The sequence below is a fragment of the Platichthys flesus genome, chromosome 12, assembly GCF_949316205.1.
Source record: "Platichthys flesus chromosome 12, fPlaFle2.1, whole genome shotgun sequence".
In the NCBI taxonomy this organism is placed as follows: Eukaryota; Metazoa; Chordata; class Actinopteri; order Pleuronectiformes; family Pleuronectidae; genus Platichthys; species Platichthys flesus.
Genome location: NC_084956.1, coordinates 13,522,254 through 13,543,239, shown reverse-complemented (window position 1 = coordinate 13,543,239; position 20,986 = coordinate 13,522,254). Strand labels below are relative to the sequence as shown.

General features: G+C 39.6%; 1 protein-coding gene across 1 annotated transcript in view; it reads right to left on the bottom strand.

Moving 5' to 3' along the window:
* LOC133966586 (neurexin-1a-like) overlaps window positions 1–20,986 on the bottom strand; it is a 294,707-nt gene that overhangs the window by 251,767 nt on the left and 21,954 nt on the right.

The following is a 20,986-nucleotide window of genomic DNA, read 5'->3' as shown; positions in this document are numbered from 1 at the left end:
ATAATATTTTTCGGACAGAATATGATTAGTAATTTGGCTCTGCTAGTGGATATGGTGAACAGATATTTGAATGAAGATATATGTATATATATATATATATATATATATATATATATATATTAATTTTAAAAGTCTACAACATTTGAGAGGTATCTCTAAACAGATGGGTTCGCACACTGATGTGTAACTTTCAGTGAAGAATTGATTTTTTTTGGACCAAAAAAGTGTTGGGGAATAAATTCAGCAGAGAATTTTAGTGTCTGACAACTAAATATTGTTGCTTTTAATAATCATTAAACCTTAAATTGGTAATAATAGCAGCTCTAGTAAATGTTAACAACTTTAAATGTTATTACCCTTTGTGTTGTTTTATTAGCTAAAATTGGCTGATGTTACTTTTGGAAGTCCAATGGAAACCACATATGGGATTTGTTCACATGGGAACTCTGCAAGCTCAAAGTTTACATAATAAAAAAACTGCAAGTAGCTTGAAGTAGAATTAAAAAAGGAAGACATTTAAAAACCTGTAGGATTCAAAAGACTGGAGCGTCTGACTGATGGAGAATGTTTACTAGAGCTCTGAATCTGTGTGTAATGAACATTCTTTTGTACAATAGCAACTGGATGATACACGATAGTTAAAACCCTACACATCATTAACTTTGTAATAAGAAAAAATACACATCAAAATAAATTGGGCTTTTTCTATCAGGGGGCTATTTACTGCAGTAACCAAGCCTAACCAAATAGGGATGTTATTAAACGTTGGAGGTTACAGTGTCAAGACAGAGAGATTGAACATTTAAGATTAATAGAGGTCTAATCTTTCTGGAATCATACAGGATAAAGGCAGCTTTTTTTTATTGTCTATACATTTGTAATCTCTCTCTATCCAAAGTAATCCTTAAAAAAAAACTAATTTACTTAAGATACTCATCAGTAAAAAATATATTGTACTTTACTTACAGCTTCAGCGGTGTATCTACCTCTTCTTCTGCTGATTGCGTTTCTGTTGATGTGATGTGACCACAGACATCATTAACCACTCCATGCAGACACAATAGATACAGTAAATGGCACATTTCAACGCCAATTGGGGAGAAAAAAAGGTACTTTCAGAAAAACCATAATATTATCTTACTTGTCAAATAACATGTACGTACTTGTTGAGATGCAGAATAAATAAAAATATGAATTGAATGTTTTATACTTTGTAGTTGACTTCTTCAAACACAACGTAAATATTGAAACTGTTTATTTTGTCTGTCCCTTCAAACAACAGTTGAAGAAGAAAAGCATATAAATGTATGTTATTCTGCTTTGCTCACTTTGAAGTTACAGTAAGTTGTTATGGTAGTCTGGTGGTGGGGTTTCAGCCAAGATGCCGGGCACAGCCTTGAAGGCCGGTGCTTCCTTTCTTGGTTTTTCAGAAAGACTGGATATAAAGAAACATATCCAACGGTCAAAGACAAGAGCTGGCAGACAAATACATTCAGTTCTGTCAGACAACTCACGTTCGATCATGTAATATATTTATTACAACAGATTTAGTGTCTGTGTATAATAGATGGTTGTGGAGATTGAGGTATGTCACATGATTTATGTGACATGATTGGCGCAGCGCAGCTCGAGTTGCCTGAAGAACTAGCTCGCAGGCGTCGCAATATTAACATACTCAGGGTACAGTTCTATGTAAATAAGGTTACTGTTCCTGCAATCTGAAATAATTTGCATCTCAGTCCATAGGAACAGCATGAATTTACTCATTTGGCGAACTGATAGAAAATAAGTTAGAGGTACTGCTTCTTTTTCAAAGACACTTTGGTTTTTGTTTTTAACTTCAAATCCTCCTCCAGCGATTTAGAACTATGACTTTACACTTTGACATTAATCACATCAAAAAATCCAGAAAACTGGCTTAATGACCCTTAACGCCCACACAGGCGTTTTCAATCACGCTAGCTGATGGACATTTAGTGTGGTGGGTGGACAGAGGGTGGAGCTTTGAGGAGGGGCAGTAAAATGAGTGAAGACTGAATGTAATAATATCCTTAAATATATAGTTTAACAAAACTACCAGGACAAAGACGGAGATGCTGAATAAGACCAGTTTGTCGACACAGGTCTTAAAAAGGTTCAATCTACAATGGAAACTAAGCACTTCAGCTCAGTCAACTGTCAAGAAATGCCAGTTCCAATAGCAGCCATTGAGGCTCAAATCATCACCATGTTTGACAAATGAGGTGGAACACACTTTGGGGTCACGAGCTGCTCTTTAAACTAGTGTCCGTTGTTCCATTGCAGGGGTAGGGGGGGGGGTAGCATAAAACAAGATAGCATAAAAATGAAAATACTATGAGCTGCCGGAAGTTGTCACAGTTATGGATTAAACAGTGACAAAAAACACACAAATTGAGAAAAACATTTACTGAACTCACAAAATAAGTTAAGAAATAAAGTTATTTAGAAGTTTTGGGACGATATAATGATGAAATGAATCATAATTATCTCGGTCAAGGATGTAATGCGTGTCTGTATTTGTTTGTTTGATATTCCGCCCATTTTATCAGGATCTGATAAATGGGCGGATCCAGAGTTTTTCTTTCTCAGAATTTACTCAGTTTCGGGCAGTAGCCGGGTGCACATGCACACACATGCTCACAAAGGTCACTCATGTGAGTAACAGATATTGAGTGACAGGTACACAGGATTAAGATGGAAAGAGAAGGTCTCACATGAGAGAGTATCGTATTGAATACCACTTGCTGGTACGTGCACAACTGCAGCCGACAGCCTGCCTGTTGGACAGCAACAACTTTAAAGCGATAGCGTCAACAAGCACAGGGAAAGTAGCTCTGCACAAAGCTGCGCAATGCAGCAACCGACCAAAACACAAATTTGGGGATCTCTTATCGGAAGTGTCAACATTTTTACGTGGTGTTTATTACGAAACTGTAGCAGGACAAATTAGAATATGACAGGCCACCACACTCTGGGTAATTAGTGGTAAACAAGGCTTTGATATGGCAAGATATGTAATTAGCCTTGGTGGAGACATGTGCTCTCAGGGCGCTGTTCTAGTTTTTTTATGAACTGATAAGCGTTTTCACAGGGAAGCAACAAGTTTCTACCCGTAATATATTTTTTTTCGAACTTAAAATTTACAGCCACGGAGCAGTCTCATTCCACAACAGAGGGGTCGTAGTGGGCAGGGATTTTAATGGAAATACTCAAATTGCCTTTTTAGTAATGTCCTCATCCCTCTAAAGTAGCTCCATTTTTTTTTCTTAAGTGTTTCACCACTCACAAGCTGAAAGCATTTTTTTCTCCCTATTGAGAGCATCTGCATCCCCGAGATTAAAGCTGATTGAATTCAGAAATCTGTATCATTACAATCATTAGATTGGGAGGGAGTGAAAGGACATTGCAACTCTGAATTTAATTTTGGAGGAATTAATGAAACGTAGGAGTGTGGATCAGGAAGCTGGTCACATGTCCGGCTCAAATGAGCTTACTGATTGTATTGACTCCAGCATAATGACCCTACTGAAGATGCATGGGAAAAGCATTAACATGACAAAAATCTGATTAAAACCTGGATTTCAAAGGCCGACCAAACAGCCTGGAACAAATTGCTTCGGTCCTTATTGACAATAGATCCAGGGATTATTGAATCAATTAATTTTTTTTATCCTTTTCCTACAATTTTCCACAGTATTTGCATAGTACTTCTCGTTGTACATTTTCATAGTCGTAGCTCCAGGTTTGTAAAGTAGACAATTGCTTGAACAAACAGGTTTGTTTTATGAAACCCACGTTTTGAGTCTGTCTTTAGACTATTTTGGCTCCAGTGCAGGAAGTGATGCAGATGTTTGTCATCACACCACTGATTTAAGCCGTTATGACAAACCACTCGAATTTCCTCCAATGACACATACTGTGGCTTATCCATGGTGATATTTTGTACTTATTTCCCAGGATGAACTCTGCTCTTCAGAATTGACTTTTGGTGCTCATTATACACATTGGATATACAGCTGTGTAGAGTCTGAGTCCATTTTCCATATAATTTCTCCTTCCATATTTTGTCTTTGTTGTTTCACCATCTCACATGAATATGCTTTGCTACTCTTACATCAACATTTTCCCTCTGGGGATCCATAAAGACAAATCTTATTCCAGCTTATGTAGCTTATGTCTTTGTAATTGTCAGTCTTTGAGTGCGTCTGTATTATATCACTTTATAAATAGAACGCAGAGTGATGGCCAGTGTCTCGTTATTTCTTTTGTACCGGCCAAATTTGTTGAAGATGGTGAATTATTTGCATGAGATGGACGCTGCTCTGCACACTGGTTGACAAGGGCAAACATGCTGCCATGGCCAAAAACATTTCCGTCTTAAGAAAAACGCTGCAAATTCAGAAATGCTCCTGATAACATAAATAGTAAAGAAATACAACAGCATAAATGTGATGCAAATAAAAAACATTCTTCAAGGAGCAAAACAACAAAGCTGCTGCAAATACAGGAACCATGCAAAACCAAAATCATCAGCGGTTGGTGCAACAAAGCAGGATTTTAGACAAAAAGTCTGCACTTTTCTATTGGAATCAATGGAAATCCGCAAAGCTCTGGTTTGCCTATATTGTCCACTGATATGACACTGAGACGATATGAATCAATCTGTCAAAAGCACAATTTTTGACGTTAGAGGGTAAAGAGATGCTACTCTTGTTTTCATGACAGCTTCAAACTACAATCTAATACGGGAACATTTAGTCTAATTACCATTGTGGCTGTGACCTAAATGTCATACTACACTGAATGATTTATTCGGTGACATTAATGTCACAGCTGAACGCCTTTTACATGTAGTGGTGACAAGGTGTCAAATATCCGTTTATGACTGATGTGTGTGTGTGTGTTAAAAAACCTGTCGTGATGGGTATTAGTGATGCGTCTCTCCAAACATTGATATTTGTATTGATCTTTTTTTTCTCCAGACTGTGGTTTGTCGATTGTCAACTTGACACTTCCTTCCACTCAGACCAAGTCCGGCACACAGCATTATCCTTGCGCCCCTTTATTCTACCTTCATATCAGCCCACTGGGTCCAGCAGATCCCAGCAAGCTGAGAAATCCCCTGTGAAAGATTGGGTGAGTGGATCATCACAGGCTGCACGACACTCCTGCATTCATGACAGATAAAAGATCGAGCTTCTCTCAAAGGTCTTCATCCACTCTTATCTGCACTATTCATGAGATCTTCAGTCTATGCTGCCGTAGGGACTCTCATGACTATGTGTAAATAAACATGCAAGCAACTGTTTACCGATAATGTTTGCGTAGGCGAGTGCATGTGCACATCTGATGAATAATGGATTTGAACAAGAATCCTCAAAGGTATTAAGGCAAACCTTGACCATGTCAGGAAATGGGCGTTAATCCTCACGGAAGCATGCAGCCGCGTTCCTTATTTGTCGTATCATGTTCCATCAGGTGCAGCCATTAAAGGATTATTATAATGTCAAGGTAGAATTCCAGGAGCTGAGCTCTTGACAAATCACCAACCCGTCCTTTATTTCAGTCTAAAATCAGACTGGCATCAACATGATTCCGTCTAAATTGATATCGGATGTCACTGAACTGTGCATCTTAATAAAAGGCAAATTGCATAATATCAGTATGTGCTGCAAAGGGAGTTGTAAAGGAGCGGGCAGATCATTGGCCAATATATGATAATGTGGAATAATATTCATTGGAGTGCAAGCTGGTGTGAAATGGCCTGATAAGATGAGAATGTTGACACACCTGATGATCACAAATAGTAATCCCGGCATTTTGTGGCAGCTTCTTTCCCTTATCGTTCAGAATCATCAGTGCTTTTGCAATGGAAAAGGCTTTTTACTCAATATTCATTCTAAAACACCAAAATAGCAAAAAAACACAGTTTGCGCACACACATACACACATACAGAAAATATATATATTTGATATATTTCATAGCCCACTCAAATTATTTAAAATAAAATCCTAAATTCCATTTGGACGTACTTTCACTGGAGTTTATCTTCTCAGATATTGAACAGAACTGCCTCCGGTGAAAATGCATCTGCATTTACTTTATGCTATGTTTACTGAGAGTTTTTTACACATACCTATGTTGCCACAGCTCGAGCTCTCTAGGTAGAAAAACAGGAAAAAAAACAACATTCTGATCAGTGTCCATTCAATGAATATAGATAAATGAAGAAGAATAGTTGTGAGACATGTAGGATGTGCATGAACATAATCCGATCATGACATAAACAATAGAAAAGACAGAAGAAGGTTTTAAATGTGACAACATTGAAAAGTTACTGCTGTAATTATGCTCATAATTTAAAATGAATGCTTCAAAACTTTTGGACAGCTTATAACGGGGGGGGGGGGGGGGGGGGCATAGCTACAAACATTCAAGGTTTGAGATTAAAGATAAAAAATGCATATAATTCTCTACTTATTGGTTATATAGCCTCAATGTTGAGCAAACACAACTCCTTTGAGGAACAAACTATACAATAGCACAGACAAAATTAAAATTCACAAGGTCTACCAAGGTTTATGTGAATTTTCTATTTTAATGCAGATTTAATGCAGGTGATCAATTCTCTTCAAACTTTGGAGTTAAGGGGTTTCTAAAACAATATTGATTGAAATTTGGAAAATAACAGGCTCCTCAAAAATATCACTTTTTAAAGATTCTCAAAACAATGTGGTAAAATCCGTCTGCCGTCACTGAGATTCAGAAAAGGCTCGATGGCCGTGGTGGTGACTGCAGCGCAGTGATAAAGGGACAACCAGGCAGACAATGACTAAGTGATTAATGGCCCCGGAGCTCTATTGTTCTTGTGTTGAAAGATTTCTTGTCTTTCACTTCATTAAACGGTTAGATCAAGTGGGTTTTTCACACAGAGCTGTTTTGAAATGCGCAGTGTTGGAGCAATGCTTGCTGTCTCAGTATGACACCGCGGTTGAGGACAAGAGAAACACATACATTCATAATAGATGTGCATAAATCTTTCAGGAGATTAAGATTGTATTAAGGACGAGTGTATCAAAGAAGTATAACTCACTGTGAGAGGCTTAAAGGGGCTATGCCAATGTGTTGCTATTGCCACATAGCCAATGTTAGCAATAAACAGGTGTGTCTGGTCAACAGGGGGCGATAGGGGGCGCCACCCTCTCAAAGAAAAAAAAGATGATAGCGATAAATGTTAATGACGATCGTTATTATTTTTTAAATATATTAAATTATACTTTTATCAAGACAGTTTGTCGTGCCTGCTACCTCTGAATATCATGATCCAATCATCTGCAGCGCAGAGCCCTGTTTAATAGAGTATAGGTAGATTTCCATATGGCCCCATCGCGCTCACAGACTTTCACTGTAAAACGTATTTTTTTTTAACTGCAGGAACTGCAATGCGTTCCATGTGACCCCCGGGAGGGCTCGCACTAACGTGATTTCGTCATACGCCTAAGGAACAATCCTTGTCTTGTGGTTACTGCTGGTCTTGCTATGTGAGGTGACCAGAAAAAAATTATGCAAAAGTAATGCAATGAGACAACGTGTAGCTGACTTGAGTTTATTTACCCATCAAACAGAGCACCTTAGCAATCATCGCCACAATTGCCCCCCCTGAACATTTTTTCACTACCACCACTGGTAGTAAAAGCAATTTACTTTCAAATCAACCAGAAAGGATGGTAGTTTCTCATCAAACTTCTTTCCTCTTCTAGCAAGAGTAAGCTTTCCAGTCCAGTGTGACCTGAAGGAGCAGGACTGCTTAGATGGTGCATTATTGCCCTGTCTCATAAATCCATCCGCCCACTGCCAGGAAAGAAGACACAATCAGCAGCAGAGAAAACTTACATATGGCACCTTAATATGAATAACAGCTCCAGGGACATTCACTGGTAAAGCTGTGAAGGAGTAGGATTTTTATGAAATTGTAAAAATTTATAAAATTGTTAAAATCCCCTTTAAGATGCTATTAATATGTTGTTTAGCATTTTAAGGATTATAAAAATGTATCTATTTGCCTGCAAGTGTCTTGACATTACTACAGTTACAATGCAAAAATATTGATACAAGATGTTCACCCTGGATCTCAAAATAATTATCCATGATAAAATGTTATTATGTAAGGAAAGGTAAAAAAAAAAAAACGGTGCTTAAAACTGGACTTGGGCGAGTGTGTGGCCCCGTCCTGCTGTTTTGTTTCTCCAGGCTTGAAACAGTCTGCCCCATAAGACTAACTAACCGTCCGTTCCCAGCAGTAAACCTAATGCAGTAAACGTGTGTATAATAAAGTTAGGCAGCACAGGGCAGGCAGCAAAGTGTTCCGTCTCAGCTCAGGATACAGTCATAGATTGAGACAGGAAGCAGGTCAGTGTCTACCTGGCAGTGCTGGGATGGCGTGTACCCTAAAAGTGCACGTACAAGTGAAACTACTTACCCAGAGTGTCTGCTGGAGGTGTTCTGGTTCCACTGAAAACTTTTTAGAAAGCTGTTTCTTCACCAGCAGTTTTTATTTGCCTTTTTGTTGCACCCTCTGTTTTCACTTCAAAATTTGAAGCAGAAAGTCAGACGACACAAGTGTTTTTATTTTACTAATAAGACTTACTTATAAGTCAAGCAATCAATCCTAAGTCTGGTTTTCCAAATAGGTCACTTACAGGTACTGCCAACACTACTTGTGGCTTTCTGAGCATTTGGGTTAGTTTTTACTTTACGGGGGAGTTCATTCTCAACTTCACTGCGTCCATATATTTAGAATAAATTAAGTTCTAAAGTTATGTAAAAGTTCCAAAATTTTAAAGCTAATGACTTTAAACCACTAGTGCTACATATTCACTGTGAATACTGTGCGTGTGCATGAGGGAGGCATTTGGCAGCCCGGGCTAAATCTGTCCAAGTTCTGCTAATAACAGCAAATCTTGACGGTGTGTTACTCTACTAGTAAGAAAGATGAAATGTTTCCACATTGTTAACACAAGGTCAACTGAGCCATCTTGTCGCTGCTACTCTGAGGGAAGCAGCCTTCGTCCCCAGTGGGCCAGCGGGAATCCGTCTTATCAGCCTCATTTTCTCTCTCTCTCTTGGATTAGTACAGAAATTACTTTTGCATGCTTGAATAACCCAGTGTATTAACAGAAAGACTTAACTTAAAAGTGACTGTTGATGATAGGCCAGTAAATCAGCAACTAATGATAAAGTATTCACAAACCCTGGCGCTCCTGTTCACAACTCTTTAAGTATACCTCAGGAGAGGCGACATTCAAAGGGCACTCATTTGGAAATAGTCCAAACATCTCAGGAATGATTTTTGCCTGCTCGAAAATTGAGCTCAACGGAAGCCTGTTAATGTATTCTAACACTGATCCTCTTTTAGCTTGAAAAGAAACTGGTTGAAGGGTGAGGTCAGAAATAATAGTCTCAAAATAGGAGTAATTCATAACAATTCAAACACTAACGTGAGAAGGAGCCGGGTAAATCAGAGTCCACTTGTATTCCGAGCACTGTGAAGAGCTACAATTAAAAGGAGTTAACAGCTGCATGGCAAAGGCTGGTTGCTCGCTGTTCCTGACAGGAAGAGAAATCGGCCAATTCACAGCCATCTCACTCCCCCCCCCAGTCCTTTCATCGGGGGGAAGGGAAGAGCATCGCCCAGTTCTGGGTTTCGTCAAACTGCCAACCAGGGCCCCGGAACACACTTCATTAACCACTCCTACGGCAGAGGATGGCGGCTTCTCCCAGACAGCAGGCACAAATCTGGAGTCTTAGAACGACCACGATGCATTACGCTGAATAGGCTTGTCACTCCTGCCCAGGTTCATTTCCTTTTAAGTGTGAGCTTGAGTCAATCAAAGGAAATGAGCGGAGAAACCCTGGCTATTATTTATCAGTTTGACCACGGAGGTTGTTTCATCACCGCCCCGCCACATGTCACATGCTGCAGGAAAGGTAGATGAGCCAATAAATACATTTGGCCGTGGAACCACACAAGCACACATTACAGAGGTATGCTACTAACAGTTAAGGTAAAACGTGTTGTTTGTTAAGGGGCATTGAGCCTCTTACGGAAATAAATGGTTTGAACACATACTATAGTCATTTCTTATAAGATTTAAAAATTAAAATTGATATGTACAAACCTTCTGTACAATTGGCATTCAGATATAGCAGATAGGGCTTTTTCCATGTGGTGGAAAAAAATAAATAATCCTTTAATTTGAGTGAATATGAATTTTGACATTTCACCAACATCAAGTGAAATGCAAGTAAGGGCTGCTGCACACTGGAGGACTTTCAACTCTTGACCGTTTAAAAAAAACGTGGAAGATCCCATCTCTCTCTCTCTCTCTCTCTCTCTCTCTCTCTCTCTCTCTCTCTCTCTCTCTCTCTCTCTCTCTCTCTCTCTCTCTCTCTCTCTCTCTCTCTCTCTCTCTCTCTCTCTCTCTCTCTCTCTCTCTCTCTCTCTCTCTCTCTCTCTCTCTCTCTCTCTCTCTCTCTCTCTCTCTCTCTGTGTGTGTGAAATTAAGGCTCTCAAGGATGGAAACTCGTCTCTGAAGGAGCAGGTGGAGCAGCTCCGGGACCAGCTGAGAGACAAAGAAACGGCATGGAGGTGGAGGGTGGAGAAGGAGAACCAGGCTCTGAAGGAGCAGGTCAATCTGCTGAAGGTCGGACAGAGGACGCTGGAGGATGAGAAGAAACCACTGACAAGAACCAGCTCATCATGAGTGCTACTAAGAAAAGGAGAGCTTGCACCAACGCCTACATTGACTGCCTGGCTGTGCTCACTGCAACAGAAAAGGAGCTGAAGAAGAGTTGGGCAGAGACGCTGGATGTGATCTGAGAGACAGATGCAGAAAGGTGGAGGCCGTCAACAAAGTAAATAGATCTCTATAAGAGCAAGTTTACATTCAGAAAAGTGAACGGGCGGAGCTCGAGGAGGTAGTGAGAGATAACGACGAGCGGATATAGACAGAAACAAACAAGAGACAAGCTTCCCCCAAATCCTACCTTGCCTTCTTTGAGAAGCTGAGTGACAGAAAAAGAGCTGGAGCGTGATGAGAGGATGTGGAGGAGAGAGGAGCAGCAGCAGGGGAGAGTGAAGAGAGGGGTGTGTAGATAGAAGTTTAGTATTGAAGTAAATATTATGAATTTGGTAAATGTGGTAAATAAATATAACAAGTAAGGTGACATCTACCTGTGTACGTCTTTCTGAATAAAGATACAGGATCATGGCTCTGATCATTTAACAGTGTTAGAGTTAAACACATCAGTTTGAATGGTTTAGTGGGCTACTAATCACAACAACACAACACAACAACAAAAGACAAACAATGCTTCTTACATTTAGTAAACCTTGAAGATTTCACAGCAATTTGCTCGCTTGTTTACAAATGAAACAATGATTTGCAGGAACCATTTTGAATCAAATGGATAAGTGGAGCTCATTACCACTGTGTGAACTTTATAATGAAGAAAAAACCTAATTCAAGAACAGACAAATTTCCACAGACTAATTTCACCTCAAAATTACGGTTCATCACCTCAGATTTTCACAGACAATATCAGCACAAAAAAAAACTGGAAATATCAGATTTTCACTCTTTTGGTTGTAGCAAGAGAAATGGAGATTCTTATGGCAGAGGGCAGTGATATAACCCAAATAGCGTTGGCCTACAAAATTAGAGGTCAAGTCCTTACCGTGAAGTGTGGACTGGAAACTAGTCGAGTTCCCGGCCTGGATTATTCTCCCAGTCCGACCCTGGCTCTGACTGAGTCGGTACAGCCTTACGATTCTTTTTATAAACCCCTCACACTTCACGATTATTTTGTCAGATAATCCGCACCGAGCGACCTCCAGTCAGGAACACCCCCACGATTGTCTGAAGGGGCAAATTTATAGACCGATTATAGTCAGGAGTGCACCAGCCCTAAATGAGCAAAACATCACGTTTGAGGAAAGGTGTGCTTCAGAAATGCCTGTTTTTTAAAGTGGAAATCACTCATGATTCAAATTGTTTTGTTCAATTGCTTGTTACTATTCAAATGTACCTCAGAGTGTGAGCGAATGCACACATTTCAATAATATGTGCTGCTCAGTGACACATTCGATCTGTAGAAAGGGCAAACTATGCAATATTTATTGTGCCAGAGCATTTTTTAGAAGCCAGTTTTCAACAATGCTGCATTTCTCTAGTTATACAGACATTTTCTCAGTAAGTTTGAAGACTTTTTACTTACTGCAACTTAAGGATACTACATTGTACCCATGTTAACTACTGATTTGATAGGTGACAATGAGGATCCGGTACAGTTTGAAGAGTTTGATGTAAAATGAATTTGTAAAGGTACAAAACATCTACATTTTTGGGCAAATGCTTGAATATCATATAATTCCTTTCTTCTGTCTCCACACAGTTATCTAATAAAATTTGACTATATCATATTGCTCAATTGTTCGGGTCAGCTAATACTTAGAAAGATGTGAAACAGTTTTCTATCAAATGTCTTAGTCAGGTGTGGAGGCTGGCTCTCAAAACATTTAACTTCAATATTCCATTTAGCTTTAATGGAAACAAAGAGATGTGTTAGAATTGAACGTTGCTAGTGCTTTGTTAAATTTAGAATTTATATTGACCAGATATAAATAAAATTGACTAGAGGTAAATTTAGCTTCTGCCTCTATTGTGTGTCGAGCGCTTCTTTCTGAACCGTGACAAATTTCAGCCCCTGACTTAATGTGTTAACTCTGTGTCTATTCTGTCTCTCTGATGCTCTCCTCTTCCTCACCTCTCTCTTTTGGTGTCTCATCTGTCTCTCTCACTCCTCATCTCCTCCGCTCCCTCTTCCTCGCTCTCCTGTCCGGCTCATAAAAAAAAGACCCAGTCGGAACATCCAAACTCTAAAAGAATTCTTCTTTGTTTAATCTGATGATTTGATAACAACACAGTGAGTTAACCAGGCATTTTGAGATATCAACCACCCTCAAGCAAATCATCAATGCATTATTCCATCCATGCACAGTGATCAATATTAATTTCTCCATATAGAATGAAGGTCCCATATTGTAACACTACCAAATGCCAATAGGCTAACAGGCTAATATTCAATGGAGCTACAGATGTACATTGGTCAACATCATATTGTTATTAATGACTTACTGCACTGTAAAAACATTCATCTCCCATAGCATCATGTGACCTCACCCTTTCCTGTGGTTTGCTCTTTTGAAGTTTGAGTATCTGTTGACTACATTGCTCTCTCGTCCATCCCACTGAGGTGAGTCTGGTAATCGCTCTCAGTTATGACGATTTAAATATAATCATATAAAGATGTGCCTTGGAAAGCACATTCGAGAACCAGTGAGCCAGACTGGCCGGCCAACTAAAGAGCAGCTCTCCCTCACAAACCTGAGCATGCAGTTGAGACACTGCTATTCCCACTTGGTCTCAGTAATAACTTTCTCAATTTCCTGTGGCTCTGTCCGTCTTCCTTGTTATTTCCCAATAACAAATAAATCCATCGATTTCAAATGCTGCCTCTCTAAATTAGCTAAAACCCTTTTTACCTGTGCTACATTGTTGGACTGGCCTCATCAAACTTTCTCAAAGACTAGAAATGCACTGAATGCCGTATTAGCCAATGTTCTATTTTGTTAACATGTATAGAGTTTGTTAACTTTTTAACCTTAGGCTAAACGAGTAAGGTATATATATATTGTACAAATTCTGACATTATTATCAGAAGAGGGATGTAAGCCAATAAAAAAACTGAATACAATATCTATTCATTTGTACTTGTTTGTATTTTTGAGTGCTTTTGAGTGCACTCCCAATGCAGTAGGCTCACGTTCTGATCCCATGCTGTGTCTTTGACTTTTGATGAATTTGAAAAAAAAGTAGATAATAATTCTGCCTCCAACTATCTAACAAATATGATTTAAACTGCCTGGTTGTGGGACAGACGGACAAACACCACTGGTTATAATACATCCACCCACCGCTGAGAAGTGTAGGTGTGAATATAACAATCTGACAAATTCAAAAAGAACATACAGGTGGCGTTCATAAGTTGAAAAACTGTATTTGGGTTTGTGAAGTTATTGAGAGTAAAGCTGTTGAATGTGACTCCATGTGTGGGGCTCATTGACTCCCACTTATATATTTTCTGCATACCTGTACTGTCAAGTGCAATGATTGGAGCTGAGCACTTGAATAATACCTCTATCATGTACACAACTCAGACAGCGGCTGGGCCAACTGTCTCATCTGCTCGGTCATTATTCACAGTCATTTCAATGATCCTCCGCAAGATCCACAGTTTAACGATTATTCATTCATTAAGATATATATTGGCACTCGTTTGACATTAGTGGAAGGAGTTTAGTGGGATCTTAATGATTTAAATAAATAAAAAGACTCACTGTTTGAGTCTTTGAAAAGCATCCGACTATAAATGTACATGCCGCCTCAGCACCATCCATCCATATGGCCCATCTTGCAGCATTAATGTTTGATGCACACATTTGGCACAATGAGCGGTGATTCTCCGTCCTGGACTTAATGGCATAAACGTTGTTGTTTTGTATGTAATGGCAGAAAATTCTATTCTATTCAGTTAGCAATTAAAGCAAAGCCACGTGGGCGATGGTTTAATTAATCCTTTAGGTTATTCAAGGTATATGAACAATAGTGTCTCTTTACACGTATTATTGTCTTTAATTTCAGCCCCAAATTCAACAAATTCTTTCAGTGTCTCAGTGCATGAGTTTTTTTTTTGGGCCATTTTTCTGTGGTTTTATTCAATTGAGCATTTCCTGACTAGATGTTCACCCTGAACCATGGCATCGCTTGTGTCAGTACGTTTCAGCACACCCGATGACAAGCCAACATTCTCTAGGTAGTAGACATTGTATCCTCTCTGACCCCAAACACATTTATATCTTTCTATTTAAAGAACCTCATGTCTGCAAAGGACTTCCTCCACTCTCCCTTTCATTATACGCTGGATGCACAAATTTGAAACTTAAAGCAACCTCCTGCTTCAGAACAAAATGTATTATTTTAATGAAGACGTTTACAGTGGAAGAGACTCTGATTCTGGATTTGGACTCTGCCAGGAAGGGAGGGAGGCTTTTAGTGATAGTTAGAAAATGCAAATTTGATCTTGTCTAATTTAATTCCCTGACAATATCTATAAAATTGATTAAGGCTTGAAAAAGCGGGTATCCTTCCCTCTTAAAATATTTAATTTCTCATTATTCTGATCAAGACTCACTCTGAGCCAGTAATGAGTGTCTGCAAGCATCAGGCTGGAGGAGCTCACCTCCAGCCTGTCCATGATGGACAGATCCGGTAGCGGCATAAAGAACTATCTCAATGCACAATGAGAACAATTGCCATCCGAGCTAGATTCAAGATTACCCAGATGCACAAATCCAACAGAGGCTGATGGGTGATTGATAAGGGTGGCGAAGAAACCGTCGACAAGTAAACACACACACCATATAAATGAGGTAAGTGTCTGAATACGTGGGGCGATAAGATGTGTGACTATCTCACAAGGAGACATTCACACTCCCACTACTGGACTCCTTCTCAGTCAGTCTGTCGATATTGCACATTCTGCATCAGTGAAATGCTTTCCTGAAGCAACAGAAAGGATACGTTTGATGATAATGATGTTTGCGTAGACAAAGCCTGATAATAGACACAGAATACCTGTATTTTTTCTTAAATTGTATATTTGTCGCACATTCAAACATGAAAATGACCACATACTTGGTTGTGAGAAGTCATATCATGTTCTATTAGCAGAGCACATAAACAGTCCACCCATACAATAGGCCTGATCCTACAGCACTCTTACCAAATGTAACATTTCCTTAAATTCCCATTCTGGAAGTGTGTAAAGCACTAGATCTCCTGAACTGTGTTCAAATTAATATTTAAAAAATTCTGGAATAATTCCTAAATCCTCAGTTTAACATATCCCCCCCCCCTCAGAGTCATGTTAGCTTAAATTTGTTTTGCTAGTATAGCACTCAGTAGAGAACATATTATACATCTGCCAAGGCCCGATGGTCCAATTAAATTCAATCAAGCTGCACCAGGATGTATAGAGGCTTATAGATATTAATCCAAAAATATTCCAGATTCTTTTCATCAAGATCCATGACTTATTCCCTGGGAAATCTGTGAAAATGTCAAAAGTTATAAAAGTATTCCCTGGATCTGTCCCCTGATCCATAAACAAACCAACTATCAAACAAATGGACAGATGAATGAGTACATACTATTTAAAAGACCAAACAACTCAATTGCATTGAACAAAAACACACAACCATGAATGTTATTTGCATTTTAGTCCAATAAAAGATTCGACAATGATTCCATAGTTTTTCCTGCAGGGATAAATGTCACGCTTCCAAGGCTCCCCTTCATCATTCCATCTCTGCTGGGAGATATCCTCATTTAGCTAAATTAGCTCAAGTCAAGCCTGGCTTTAATGTGAGCACAGTAATGACATCCCAAGGTTAAAGTGAGGAGTCAAGCATTGATTTGTACCATCTTCAACGTCTGAAATGAGAATAAATAGAAACATTCGTCTTTCCACAAGGCCACAGCATGGAGTGGGAAAAAAGGCCAACGGCTGTAGAAAAAAAAAAAAAATGACCATGATTTCATCAATAGAAACCTTGCTCTGGTTTAACCCGGCTACATTCAGATTGGTGATTTAATGGCATTATTAAGTGGTATGGCATTTAATAGTAGATTATCATAAAATAGAGACAAACTATCTGACAACGTAATGACTTGTTATTGATTAACGTGGGCACTATGAGCCACAATATGTCGGGTCTGAATACACCGAGAGAAAAAAGAAAGTGACAAGCGAAAGGAAAAGATAGAGAGAGAGAGAGAGAGAGAGAGAGACGGAGGGCTGAGTGCTGAGATAGACCTGGGAACAGTGTTGTCACCTGTGGACTAGTGTGAGGAGATATGGAGATTTGCTCAATAAGTTGGATGGAGTGATGAACTGGGCTGAGATAAGGGCTGCGGAGGATTATTCAATCAATCGCCTGTAGCCATATCTTTACACAAGTCGTCTGAGGAGACACAGGAAGGAGTCGGCGCCTTTCAGGATAAAAAGAAGAAAGAAATTACATGGGGTCTCTCCAGTTCACAAAGGCTGCTCCTCAAGTATTGTGACAGAGAATGTAATTGCGGGAGATCGTGATGACGTGCATACCAAGTTGCTTCAGAATAAGGATACTTTTAATAACGGCTATACTTCCTTTACTTAGAAAAAACATTATTCCACATTTAGATATTGAAGCCTCATTCATGTTTTAATTAATTTTCTATATTAAACATTAGGAATAATTTAGGGAATAGCCTTAAAGTGGCTAAGGGGCTGCCTGCATACGTTACTTTGTGTGACAAGCTTACAAAAGACATGAGATCAAGGATACTTCAAATTTGTCCTTTATAGATTCGGGGTGAAATAGAACAACAGGGGGAGAAAAACAAGGCGTTAGCTCGTTCGCATCCTGTTAACCATGCCTTCCGCTCACACCAGTTCTGTGAAAATCTCGCTTATAACATTTCCCTCCTTTTGTAGATGCTTGCCTTATGGTCCTTATTCTTTGGTTGACAATTCTTCCTCATTGCTACGACGACTGAACGGCATTTCTTTAACGACACGATCGAGTTGCTCACGTTAGCCATGACTGTGACAGTGGTGTAATCCTTGGTACGTCGTAATTCGACCGCCCAGGTACACGTGTCAAAGCGTACTTATGACGAAATCGTGCATATGACATATATAGTAAGAGCCCTCCCGGATGTCCTAGGGAATGCATTGCCGTTTCCAGCACATCAGGGTGAAACAGATATCAAGCCCTGTGCTTGAGATCCACTGCATAAAAATCAACTCCCATTTTGAAAAAAGCAGAGTGCATGTCTAAGATGTAAACCAAAAGGATGCTCCAACATCAAAACAAAATATTCCTGCTTTGGAGCTGGCTTTTATATCAAACATTATTTACAGCTCGTCAGTAGACAGAAAAAAAACATACTCTTCGTCTGTAATTTAAACTCTTTGATTACATTTTGAATAAAGTGGCCAAAGTGTGACAGATTCAGGCAAAGTGAGGATAAAAAGTCTATGATGGTAACAACAAGGAAGTCTGGTTCAAATACTGGTGAATAAATGAAAGGATTCTTAACAGTGCTGCCAGCAGACTATTTACTGATGGCTGAATGGACATAATGAATGCTTTCACGTTTTTGTAACTTCATATAAAGCATCAGTTTCCGCATTTATGGCTTCTATACCAGTTGCGCGTTGTTTATTGACTCGCACCTATAAATTATTCCTCGACAGTATCTGTGCAATCTCTCCCCTTTCTTCGCTTTCATTTTGAATAAAGTCCGCTTTGACAACACACCATCTTTCATTGCATAACACAGATAACAGTTACAAATGCTATGCCTGGTTACAACAGAGATAAAAGAAAAGGGGGGGCGTGAGATAATATTAGGGGAAAAGGTATGAATTTTGACCCGTGAAGGGTGAATCACACCAGGCAGATAATGTGTATGTGTGGGATACTTGGCTGTGATATATTGCTAAGCAAAGACGAAACAAACAAAGGGTGCTTAACAAGCTTAAAGCAAAAAACCATAGGGTTCTCTTGGGTGTATCCGAGTTAGTCCTCACAGGAGAACTGCTGCGTGCTGCACACATCCACAAGTTTATTCTGCATTAGGTTCATGGAGCATGAAGCCTTCTGCCCTAAATGTCACAGGATTCAAGTTCCCCTTAAGAATGGTTCATTTTCAATAGTGAATTTAACTCTGATAGTTATATTGCTATTGATGAATAGACTGTGCCATCAGGGGGAGGCACCACGAGGCAACTGCAAACAACACCAGGTCGCACAAGGTCCAGTTTTGAGGACTTTCAATAGCTCATTATACAATATTCAACAATCGGTGGAAAGGATTAACACCAGACTGCAGCTATTTTCAGGACTTAACTTTACATCATCTTTTTTAAAAAGGAGCAGATGGGCTCGGCAATGGAGGAGTCCTATTGAGTCTTGGTTTCATTGATTTCCTCCCTTTTTCTCCCTCTCCGTCAGTGGCAAAGCAAATGGATGGGAGGCACGGTAGCTGTGAGAAGGTCTCTCTCTGAATAAGAATTGTGAGGCACTGGGCACCAGGGTGAGGTGCTGCATGAACAATAACCGCTGCTGCTGCTGCAGATTGTGCTGCACTCCAGACTTGGTGTGCTAAGGGGCTCTCACTGCAGATGTGCTCCTGACACGTTACAGCAGGTAAATTGCCAGCACTTAATGAGACCCCAGAATTATTGAATTCCTGTCGGCTTGATGTGAGACACAAAGAGACATGCCGGCTCTGTCGAAAAGCTCACTTAAAAGCTTCCTCAATCCCCGTCCTCACAGTGCGGATGTGATGTTAACAGGTAGCATCAGCTCCCAAGATGAAGTGAGCAGTTGTTGCTACAAGGGTTCACGTTAAAAGAAAAAGTACAGGTCAAGCTGGGAAGAAAAAATACACATATCTTAAAGGATTGATTCATATTTCTGACAAAAGTTGTCATGTTTATTAGCTTGGGCTAAAGATCCTGTGGATAAAGCTGCTGCGGTCAATTGTAATTAACACTGCAGCAGTTCAAGGGGGTAATTTATCTTTTATATATCCAACACTCTGATTTATGAGAGATAAAGTAATGAGATAAGAGGAGAAAGGAGACATTCTGGGAATATTGTGTAATTCAGCCTCATGATCAAGACTTAAAGATACTCTGATTTCTTGCAACAAAAAGAAAAATCTCGTCAACAACCAAAAAAACTTTCAGTTCTCTTGAGTTTGTGTTACCGTGAAACATTTATAATGGAGTTGAAATGTGTTTTTGCTTTTATAATTTAATGGCAACAAGGCTAAGGCTAATTTCCGTCTGTCTTTGATGAAAGTGTTTCAGAGACGTCACTGGTGAGTTCACAACACACAGCATATTTATGGCGTGTACTGTAAAAATGTCAGTACATTATTTTTTACAGCTTTTACAGCAAACATGTCTACAAATGTGCTGCCATGGGGCCCATGACGTCCATCTTTGGTTAATCATTGTTTGATAAGATAAAGAAATCCTCATCAACATGTTTGTTTAACTCTTACTTTGGCTGTCGACTCCAGCTGATCCAAAGATCCATCCACCTTTTATACAGCTTATCTTTTCAGGGTCATGGGGGAGCCAGAGCCAATCCCAGCCAACATTGGTCAAAAGGTGGGGTAAACCCTTGGACAGGTCACCAGTCAATCACAGGACCAACATATGGAGGCAAACAACCATTCACACCTACAATCAATTTAAGGTCTCCATAACCTAACCCCAATCTGCATGTGTTTTGGAAGCCAGGTCGTACCCAGAGAAAACCCACATGATTGTGTAGGGAAACATGCAAACTCCACATAGAAAGACTAAGCAAGGAGCTGAAGACATAACAGAGAGAAAGGCGTTAGGCAAAGAACAGTAAGAAGAGACGTAAAACAAAGCAAACATACGAAACTGGAGAGGCAGAGAAATGCATGAGTTTGTTGGAAGTATCACTTTGTGAGCTTGGATAGAATGACTCAAACTGTGTGACACAGAGCTGTGACAGCGTGAGTTATCTCCTCCCCATGGCTAATCTACAGTGGTGGCTGGCTGAGGTCACTGCAATGTCTAGGCCGAGGTGCTAAGGGACTAGTGCTGGTGAAAGAATATGCTGTTATTCATCCACACAGCTTCCTGAACTCCACACAGGAGCAAGCACACTTTTTATCCGCCGATATGACAACTTAAGTGAAATTTTTACATTGTGCCAACCGGTTATTTACAACCCACTCAGTGCATTAA